This window comes from Phyllobates terribilis, unplaced genomic scaffold (assembly GCF_046119375.1).
Source record: "Phyllobates terribilis strain yellow unplaced genomic scaffold, ASM4611937v1 Scaffold_65__1_contigs__length_7625178, whole genome shotgun sequence".
In the NCBI taxonomy this organism is placed as follows: domain Eukaryota; kingdom Metazoa; phylum Chordata; class Amphibia; order Anura; family Dendrobatidae; genus Phyllobates; species Phyllobates terribilis.
The window spans coordinates 2,158,544-2,169,603 of record NW_027362825.1 but is presented as its reverse complement, the minus strand read 5'-3'; the positions used below and the strand labels follow the sequence as shown (position 1 = coordinate 2,169,603).

At 38.4% G+C, this 11,060-nt stretch overlaps 5 non-coding genes across 5 annotated transcripts; all 5 read right to left on the bottom strand.

Annotated features, from left to right (window-relative positions):
- Positions 1–3,921: 3,921 nt before the first annotated feature.
- Positions 3,922–4,004, bottom strand: TRNAL-CAG (transfer RNA leucine (anticodon CAG)). Its single transcript has one exon. It is a non-coding gene; the product is annotated as a tRNA-Leu (tRNA).
- A 2,180-nt stretch (positions 4,005–6,184) lies between these two features.
- Positions 6,185–6,267, bottom strand: TRNAL-CAG (transfer RNA leucine (anticodon CAG)). Its single transcript has one exon. It is a non-coding gene; the product is annotated as a tRNA-Leu (tRNA).
- Positions 6,268–7,450: 1,183 nt separating this feature from the next.
- TRNAF-GAA (transfer RNA phenylalanine (anticodon GAA)) lies at positions 7,451–7,523 on the bottom strand. The gene has a single exon. It is a non-coding gene; the product is annotated as a tRNA-Phe (tRNA).
- A 935-nt stretch (positions 7,524–8,458) lies between these two features.
- On the bottom strand, positions 8,459–8,541 carry TRNAL-CAG (transfer RNA leucine (anticodon CAG)). The gene has a single exon. It is a non-coding gene; the product is annotated as a tRNA-Leu (tRNA).
- Positions 8,542–9,725: 1,184 nt separating this feature from the next.
- Positions 9,726–9,798, bottom strand: TRNAF-GAA (transfer RNA phenylalanine (anticodon GAA)). Its single transcript has one exon. It is a non-coding gene; the product is annotated as a tRNA-Phe (tRNA).
- Between the last annotated feature and the right edge of the window lie 1,262 nt (positions 9,799–11,060).

Sequence of the window (11,060 nt, the reverse complement as noted above, 5' to 3'; positions counted from 1 at the left end):
TTTGCAACCTGATGGAGGTCAGTATAGATGGATTAATAGAACAAGACCCACACACAGCTAGAAGCCCAATATTTTTTCAGAGGTAGATGCAGAAAAAAATATATTCAGTTTGCAACCTGATGGAGGTCAGTATAGATGGATTAATAGAACAAGACCCACACACAGCTAGAAGCCCAATATTTTTTCAGAGGTAGATGCCGAAAAAAATATATTCAGTTTGCAACCTGATGGAGGTCAGTATAGATGGATTAATAGAACAAGACCCACACACAGCTAGAAGCCCAATATTTTTTCAGAGGTAGATGCAGAAAAAAATATATTCAGTTTGCAACCTGATGGAGGTCAGTATAGATGGACTAATAAAACAAGTCCCACACACAGCTAGAAGCCCAATATTTTTTCAGAGGTAGATGCAGAAAAAAATATATTCAGTTTGCAACCTGATGGAGGTCAGTATAGATGGATTAATAGAACAAGACCCACACACAGCTAGAAGCCCAATATTTTTTCAGAGGTAGATGCAGAAAAAAATATATTCAGTTTGCAACCTGATGGAGGTCAGTATAGATGGATTAATAGAACAAGACCCACACACAGCTAGAAGCCCAATATTTTTTCAGAGGTAGATGCAGAAAAAAATATATTCAGTTTGCAACCTGATGGAGGTCAGTATAGATGGATTAATAGAACAAGACCCACACACAGCTAGAAGCCCAATATTTTTTCAGAGGTAGATGCAGAAAAAAATATATTCAGTTTGCAACCTGATGGAGGTCAGTATAGATGGACAAATACAACAAGTCCCACACACAGCTAGAAGCCCAATATTTTTTCAGAGGTAGATGCAGAAAAAAATATATTCAGTTTGCAACCTGATGGAGGTCAGTATAGATGGATTAATAGAACAAGTCCCACACACAGCTAGAAGCCCAATATTTTTTCAGAGGTAGATGCAGAAAAAAATATATTCAGTTTGCAACCTGATGGAGGTCAGTATAGATGGACTAATACAACAAGTCCCACACACAGCTAGAAGCCCAATATTTTTTCAGAGGTAGATGCAGAAAAAAATATATTCAGTCTGCAACCTGATGGAGGTCAGTATAGATGGATTAATAGAACAAGACCCACACACAGCTAGAAGCCCAATATTTTTTCAGAGGTAGATGCAGAAAAAAATATATTCAGTTTGCAACCGGATGGAGGTCAGTATAGATGGACTAATACAACAAGTCCCACACACAGCTAGAAGCCCAATATTTTTTCAGAGGTAGATGCAGAAAAAAATATATTCAGTTTGCAACCTGATGGAGGTCAGTATAGATGGACTAATAGAATGATGCTATGCCCAAAAGATTTTACTTCACTAGGTGCAGTAAAAAAATTGGTATTCTATACACAGGTGGTATATCTTGCAACACAGATAGGCTACTCCACTGACTAACACACTCTGCAATAGGCCAAAAAGGATTAGCTTTGCTAGATTCAGCCAAATGCTGTGAAAAAAACTTGCACAGCACTGGCACAGACCTGCCTGGCAAAAACTGATAGGAACTGATGTAACCTAGTCCTGAAAAGGACTCCAATTACAATTAGTCTTTACTCCCACAACCTATCTATTTAAGAGCACAGACCTCCCTGATAAAAGTCGTAGGAAATGCTGTAACCTAGTCCTTAAAAGGACTGCAATCACAACTATTCCCTACTTAGAAGCTATCTGTATATTTGTGCGAAAATTGGCTTGAAATTAACAAGGTATAGCGCACACAGCAACAGCGGTGCCGTCTAACATGCAGCTGCAGCAGTGAGAAAATGGTGGCGACGGGGAAAATGGCTTGGTCTTATAGGGCAAGGACATGTGACATACACTGACAATGACACATGCCCTTGCTTGTGTGAAAAAAAGCACTTCGCTCCGTGTGTGCGCTGCTGATAGGCTGACAGATTGCACCTCCCCACTGCAAATGCGGGAAAGAGAAAAAAAAATGGAGATCTTCATTGTTCCTGCAGAGATCCATCCTCTGCCCCTCCCCCCACCCCGCTGTACACTCAAACTGCGTATTAACATTAATTTTCATCATTACTGAGAAAAAATCCAGTTATGATTTTGGTGCACGAACAGTTATCGAACATAACCTCGAACAGCCGAATTTTTATCAAATTGTTCGTGTTTGCCGAACGGCTCGAACACCGCCCAAAACAGCTCGAATTTGAGATTGGCGAACAGTTCGAGTAGAACAACGCTCATCTCTAGTTATCACACCCGTCGTCCTCAAAGCCAACCTCTTCCTGCCCTGACCGAAAAGTCAAGTTGTCGCTCCAATCAGGTATTTGAGTCTCATCATCGTCTTCATCATTGTCTCCACCAACAGGAGTTACAGTTTGGGAACGAGGGTCTACATTATGCTCAGAACCTTTTTCATCTGGTCCTGGATCCGACTTATAAAGATTCTGGGCATCAGTGCAGATCATTTCCTCGTCTGGATTAACAGAAGCTCTGGAGCAGACCTCCGTTTCCCAGGCTATAGTATGAGTAAACAGCTGTGCAGACTCAACCATCTGTGTTACCCCATACTCAGACGGGCAGCTGCAGACTTGGGAGCTGTGAGGAAGCAAGTGCGATTGGGGTGACACCTCTGAGGACTGGAGTATTTGTGATGTTGAAGTTGAGGTGGAGGAGAGCCCACTTGAAGGAGAACTTGATATCCGCTGAAGCACCTGCTGTTTTTGTGCCTCATCTGGAATTTGTAGCGATGGGCGTGTCCGTAACAAAGGGATCGTATCACATTGTCCACGAAAAGAAGTCGACATGTTAGTTTGGCTGGAAGATGTTTTTTCTTCTGCAGATGTTACTCCCCACCCACCGCGGGGGGCTCGACCCACCAGCGGACAGGCACCAGTATTACGAGAGGGGGGCTGGCCGTCAGGGTCCACCGCGGCTCTGGCACAAACCCGGCGACACGGAGGTGGCACGGGCAGGAACGGACTGGCCGTGTCGGCTTCTCACTTTTTGGATTTTAGAAGGGCATGACATGCCTATATCTGTGTCTCCCCCTCCTTTTAGTCCTCCACCTCTTTTATTTTCGCATGACTATATGTACTTGTCACTTTTCCATGTGTTAGTTATGTCTTCTGAGCAGTTTGTCAGCTTTTGGACACCTTTGAAGGTGTTTTCTATGTGTTTCTATGTGTTTTTGTTTGCCTGCCATTGGTTTTAACGGTGTTCGAAGGTGTTCGACGAACAGTTCGACGAACAGTTCGGCGAACACACGGGTGTTCGACGAACCGAACTCGAACACTACGGGGGTGGCTCAACACTAGATAGGAGATGCAAATTTAGAGAAAATATTCTACTGATTGTTAATGTTGAAAGTGAAAACATTTGTCCCAAAATGTGGTGAAACTTTGATGTCAGTATAACATGCGCATTTCAGACTTGTTAAACTATGTTCATCTGCTCTTTTAGCTTTTGTTTATTAAGTATATTTATAGTCTATTGATGCCTGAGGTAAAAAAATCTGAAATTAGACTTACTGGTAATTCGGTTTCTAGGAATCTTCCACGACAGCACCTTAGGAGGTTCACTCTCTGCCCTAATAGGGACAGAGAACACATAGAGATGAAATAGTCCCTCCCATTTTCCTATCCACAGTATTTTTCTGATGCCAGAGCAACAACTAACATATGCACAAAGAAACTATTTGATGTTCCCAGAAGTCTTTTTTGAAAGCACAAATTCAGGACATTTAAGATTTTCCTCAAGGACCCCCAGGAATACTGCCAAAGTGCCAACGTTGAGAATTGGTTTTGCTAAGCCCCATCACTTTTAGTTTTCAATTTGAGATTGCCACCAATAGAGCGGACCCCCAACTAATCAGTAACAGGAGTGAAGCTATACAATTTCTTGAAAGAAAATGCTAATGTCAGAAGTGGGATTCGAACCCACACCTCCAGGAGAGACTACGACCTGAACGCAGCGCCTTAGACCGCTCGGCCATCCTGACTTCTTTTGGCTTTTGTAATTTAACTATTTCTAAGCTAAGCAGTAGAAAGATGAGCATTACTTGTGATGAAAGGAAATATACCATGATTTCTTTTATTTTAATATTGATTTGTAACCTATTAGTTACAGCCAATTTTGAGCTTTATGACCAAGCACCGTTTTTTAAATCTGACATGTATCAATTTATGTGGCAATAACACTGGAATGCTTAACATATCCCCGTGATTCTGATAGTGTTATTTTGTAACACATTGTACTTTATATTAATTTTAAATTTAGATCAATATATATTTAGTTTTTCTTGTGAAAATATCTAAAATTGCACAATTTCATTGAAATGCGGTGATGCCCCATATGTCTTCAGAAACTACTGTTTGGTCACACAGCAGGGCTTTGAAAGTAAGAGCGCTATTTGGGTTTTGGGAATGCAGATTTTGCAAGAATATTTTGAGGGTGACATTTGCGGAGTTCCAAAAGTATCAAAACAGCAGAAACCCCTCCAAAGTGATCCCATTTTATAAATTACTCCTCACAATGAATTCATCAACACCAGCAATTACTATTATTGTCCAACAGGTGTTGTCACTCTGCAACATCAAGAATTGCAAATAAGCCAGTTTAGTGCCAAGCTTGCGCTTATGGAGACAAGCACCCCATACATTTTAAGTGGGCTCTCCTCGCTGGAGAAATGCCAAATCTGTGGATTTTTTGTCTTACCATTAACGTAGAAACCCCTATTTTTAGAATGAAAGATGACGGTCCTGAGTTGGGGCTTGTGTTTTTTGCCTTCCTGGCTTTTTCCCCAAACAGCTTTGTTCCTGGCATATTTTTGAAGCATATTTGTCTCAGTAATGCCACAGCGATTCATAGTCAAACATAAATGGCTGAAATCATTCAGCTAGTGTCTGATACATGCTGCCTGTATTAGCTATGAGGTTTCCTTTAAATCCTCATACAGCTAAGTCAAACTAAAATAAAACAAAGTGATGACGTCCAGAATGAAGGAAAAATTACAAAAAATATTAGTTTCCTCAAAAGTTAAAAGTGCTCAGTTCTCAAGTTTCTATCATTTTATTTCCTGTAGATAGTTATAATGATTAGGATTTTTACATTCTCTGTAAACAGCCAGTCCATATGCTTTGTTTATTTTCTGCTTAAAATTTAATGGGTGAAGAAAAAAACTTTTGCCGAAACCCGGGACTTTTAGATCTTCAGTCTAATGCTCTCCCAACTGAGCTATTTCGGCAGGACACATTTAGATTCAGGAATGTTCAACACACTGTACATGTCACAACTGGATGTATTTATTTTTACTTTGACTTGCTTTTGCAAGATTATTTATATTTGAAAGTCCCGCTATTTTGCGTACATATTTAAGAACTTACATTAATTCTTTGTGAATGAATAGAAAAAACAGCAATTCTGCAATTTTTTTACATTTTCAAATTTACTCAATTCGCCAGGGTAATTCTGACTGTGTCTCTGTAGGACAGGTGATGATTGAGCATAAAACACAATTTGTAAGCATAATGTTGCATCAAGCTTTATTTTTTTCTTAGGTGCAAACAATTGGAGTGAAGAAAGGAGTTGCAAATTTAGAGAAAATATTCTACTGATTGTTAATGTTGAAAGTGAAAACATTTGTCCCAAAATGTGGTGAAACTTTGATGTCAGTATCACATGCGCATTTCAGACTTGTTAAACTATGTTCATCTGCTCTTTTAGCTTTTGTTTATTAAGTATATATATAGTCTATTGATGCCTTGAGGTAAAAAAATCTGAAATTAGACTTACTGGTAATTCGGTTTCTAGGAATCTTCCACGACAGCACCTTAGGAGGTTCACTCTCTGCCCTAATAGGGACAGAGAACACATAGAGATGAAATAGTCCCTCCCATTTTCCTATTCACAGTATTTTTCCAATGCCAAAGCAACAACTAACATATGCACAAAGAAACTATTTGATGTTCCCTGAAGTCTTTTGTGAAAGCACAAATTTAGGACATTTAAGATTTGCCTCAAGGACCCCAAGGAATACAGCCAAAGTGCCAACGTTGAGAATTGGTTTTGCTAAGCCCCATCACTTTTAGTTTTCGATTTGAGATTGCCACCAATATAGCGGACCCCCAACTAATCAGTAACAGGAGTGAAGCTGTACAATTTCTTGAAAGAAAATTCTAATGTCAGAAGTGGGATTCGAACCCACGCCTCCAGGAGAGACTGCGACCTGAACGCATCGCCTTAGACCGCTCGGCCATCCTGACTTCTTCTGGCTTTTGTAATTTAACTCTTTCTAAGCTAAGCAGTAGAAAGATGAGCTTTACTTGTGATGAAAGGAAATATGCCATGATTTCTTTTATTTTAATATTGATTTGTAACCTATTAGTTACAGCCAATTTTGAGCTTCATGACCAAGCACCGTTTTTTAAATCTGACATGTATCAATTTATGTGGCAATAACACTGGAATGCTTAACATATCCCCGTGATTCTGATAGTGTTATTTTGTAACACATTGTACTTTATATTAATGGTAAATTTAGGTCAATATATATTTAGTTTTTCTTGTGAAAATATCTAAAGTTGCACAATTTCATTGAAATGCGGTGATGCCCCATATGTCTTCAGAAACTACTGTTTGGTCACACAGCAGGGCTTTGAAAGTAAGAGCGCTATTTGGGTTTTGGGAATGCAGATTTTGCAAGAATATTTTGAGGGTGACATTTGCGGAGTTGCAAAAGTACAAATCAGCAGAAACCCCTCCAAAGTGATCCCATTTTATAAATTACTCCTCACAATGAATTCATCAACGCCAGCAATTACTACTATTGTCCAACAGGTGTTTTCACTCTGCAACATCCAGAATTGCAAATAAGCCAGTTTAGTGCCCTGCTTGCGCTTATGGAGACAAGCACCCCATACATTTTAATTGGGCTCTCCTCGCTAGAGAAAAGCCAAATCTGTGGATTCTTTGTCTTACCATTAACGTGGAAACCCCTATTTTTAGAATGAAAGATGATGGTCCTGAGTTGGGGCTTGTGTTTTTTGCCTTCCTGGCTTTTTCCCCAAACAGCTTTGTTCCTGGCATATTTTTTAAGCATATTTGTCTCAGTAATGCCACAGCGATTCATAGTCAAACATAAATGGCTGAAATCATTCAGCTAGTGTCTGATACATGCTGCCCGTTTTAGCTATCAGGTTTCCTTTAAATCCTCATACAGCTAAGTCAAACTAAAATAAAACAAAGTGATGACGTCCAGAATGAAGGAAAAATTACAAAAAATATTATTTTCCTCAAAGGTTAAAAGTGTTCAGTTCTCAAGTTTCTATCATTTTATTTCCTGTAGATAGTTATAATGATTAGGATTTTTACATTCTCTGTAAACAGTCAGTCCATATGCTTTGTTTATTTTCTGCTTAAAATTTAATGGGTGAAGAAAAAAACTTTTGCCGAAACCTGGGATTGAACCAGGGACCTTTAGATCTTCAGTCTAACGCTCTCCCAACTGAGCTATTTCGGCAGGACACACTTAGATTCAGGAATGTTCAACACACTGTAGATGTCACAACAAGATGTATTTATTTTTACTTTGACTTGTTTTTGCAAGATTATCTATATTTGAAAGTCCCGCTATTTTGCGTACATATTTAAGAACTTACATTAATTCTTTGTGAATGAATAGAAAAAACAGCAATTCTGCATTTTTTTTACATTTTCAAATTTACTCAATTCACCAGGGTAATTCTGACTGTGTCTCTGTAGGACAGGTGATGATTGAGCATAAAACACAATTTGTAAGCATAATGTTGCATCAAGCTTTATTTTTTTCTTAGGTGCAAACAATTGGAGTGAAGATAGGAGATGCAAATTTAGAGAAAATATTCTACTGATTGTTAATGTTGAAAGTGAAAACATTTGTCCCAAAATGTGGTGAAACTTTGATGTCGGTATCACATGCGCATTTCAGACTTGTTAAACTGTGTTCATCTGCTCTTTTAGCTTTTGTTTATTAAGTATATATATAGTCTATTGATGCCTTGAGGTAAAAAAATCTGAAATTAGACTTACTGGTAATTTGGTTTCTAGGAATCTTCCACGACAGCACCTTAGGAGGTTCACTCTCTGCCCTAATAGGGACAGAGAACACATAGAGATGAAATAGTCCCTCCCATTTTCCTATCCACAGTATTTTTCCGATGCCAAAGCAACAACTAACATATGCACAAAGAAACTATTTGATGTTCCCAGAAGTCTTTTGTGAAAGCACAAATTCAGGACATTTAAGATTTGCCTCAAGGACCCCAAGGAATACTGCGAAAGTGCCAACGTTGAGAATTGGTTTTGCTAAGCCCCATCACTTTAAGTTATCGATTTGAGATTGCCACCAATAGAGCGGACCACCAACTAATCAGTAACAGGAGTGAAGCTGTACAATTTCTTGAAAGAAAATTCTAATATCAGAAGTGGGATTTGAACCCACGCCTCCAGGAGAGACTGCAACCTGAACGCAGCGCCTTAGACCACTCGGCCATCCTGACTTCTTCTGGCTTTTGTAATTTAACTCTTTCTAAGCTAAGCAGTAGAAAGATGAGCATTACTTGTGATGAAAGGAAATATGCCATGATTTCTTTTATTTTAATATTGATTTGTAACCTATTAGTTACAGACAATTTTGAGCTTCATGACCAAGCACCGTTTTTTAAATCTGACATGTATCAATTTATGTTGCAATAACACTGGAATGCTTAACATATCCCCGTGATTCTGATAGTGTTATTTTGTAACACATTGTACTTTATATTAATGGTAAATTTAGGTCAATATATATTTAGTTTTTCTTGTGAAAATATCTAAAGTTGCACAATTTCATTGAAATGCGGTGATGCCCCATATGTCTTCAGAAACTACTGTTTGGTCACACAGCAGGACTTTGAAAGTAAGAGCGCTATTTGGGTTTTGGGAATGCAGATTTTGCAAGAATATTTTGAGGGTGACATTTGCGGAGTTGCAAAAGTACAAAAACAGCAGAAACCCCTCCAAAGTGATCCCATTTTATAAATTACTCCTCACAATGAATTCATCAACGCCAGCAATTACTACTATTGTCCAACAGGTGTTTTCACTCTGCAACATCCAGAATTGCAAATAAGCCAGTTTAGTGCCCTGCTTTCGCTTATGGAGACAAGCACCCCATACATTTTAAGTGGGCTCTCCTCGCTAGAGAAAAGCCAAATCTGTGGATTCTTTGTCTTACCATTAACGTGGAAACCCCTATTTTTAGAATGAAAGATAATGGTCCTGAGTTGGGGATTGTGTTTTTTGCCTTCCTGGCTTTTTCCCCAAACAGCTTTGTTCCTGGCATATTTTTTAAGCATATTTGTCTCAGTAATGCCACAGCGATTCATAGTCAAACATAAATGGCTGAAATCATTCAGCTAGTGTCTGATACATGCTGCCCGTTTTAGCTATCAGGTTTCCTTTAAATCCTCATACAGCTAAGTCAAACTAAAATAAAACAAAGTGATGACGTCCAGAATGAAGGAAAAATTACAAAAAATATTATTTTCCTCAAAAGTTAAAAGTGTTCAGTTCTCAAGTTTCTATCATTTTATTTCCTGTAGATAGTTATAATGATTAGGTTTTTTACATTCTCTGTAAACAGTCAGTCCATATGCTTTGTTTATTTTCTGCTTAAAATTTAATGGGTGAAGAAAAAAACTTTTGCCGAAACCTGGGATTGAACCAGGGACCTTTAGATCTTCAGTCTAACGCTCTCCCAACTGAGCTATTTCGGCAGGACACACTTAGATTCAGGAATGTTCAACACACTGTAGATGTCACAACTGGATGTATTTATTTTTACTTTGACTTGTTTTTGCAAGATTATCTATATTTGAAAGTCCCGCTATTTTGCGTACATATTTAAGAACTTACATTAATTCTTTGTGAATGAATAGAAAAAACAGCAATTCTTCATTTTTTTTACATTTTCAAATTTACTCAATTCACCAGGGTAATTCTGACTGTGTCTCTGTAGGACAGGTGATGATTGAGCATAAAACACAATTTGTAAGCATAATGTTGCATCAAGCTTTATTTTTTTCTTAGGTGCAAACAATTGGAGTGAAGATAGGAGATGCAAATTTAGAGAAAATATTCTACTGATTGTTAATGTTGAAAGTGAAAACATTTGTCCCAAAATGTGGTGAAACTTTGATGTCAGTATCACATGCGCATTTCAGACTTGTTAAACTATGTTCATCTGCTGTTTTAGCTTTTGTTTATTAAGTATATATATAGTCTATTGATGCCTTGAGGTAAAAAAATCTGAAATTAGACTTACTGGTAATTTGGTTTCTAGGAATCTTCCACGACAGCACCTTAGGAGGTTCACTCTCTGCCCTAATAGGGACAGAGAACACATAGAGATGAAATAGTCCCTCCCATTTTCCTATCCACAGTATTTTTCCGATGCCAAAGCAACAACTAACATATGCACAAAGAAACTATATGATGTTCCCAGAAGTCTTTTGTGAAAGCACAAATTCAGGACATTTAAGATTTGCCTCAAGGACCCCAAGGAATACTGCCAAAGTGCCAACGTTGAGAATTGGTTTTGCTAAGCCCCATCACTTTAAGTTATCGATTTGAGATTGCCACCAATAGAGCGGACCACCAACTAATCAGTAACAGGAGTGAAGCTGTACAATTTCTTGAAAGAAAATTCTAATGTCAGAAGAGGGATTCGAACCCACGCCTCCAGAAGAGACTGGGACCTGAACGCAGCGCCTTAGACTGCTCGGCCATCCTGACTACTTGTGGCTTTTGTAATTTAACTCTTTCTAAGCTAAGCAGTAGAAAGATGAGCATTACTTGTGATGAAAGGAAATATGCCATGATTTCTTTTATTTTAATATTGATTTGTAACCTATTAGTTACAGCCAATTTTGAGCTTCATGACCAAGCACCGTTTTTTAAATCTGACATGTATCAATTTATGTGGCAATAACACTGGAATGCTTAACATATCCCCGTGATTCTGATAGTGTTATTTTGT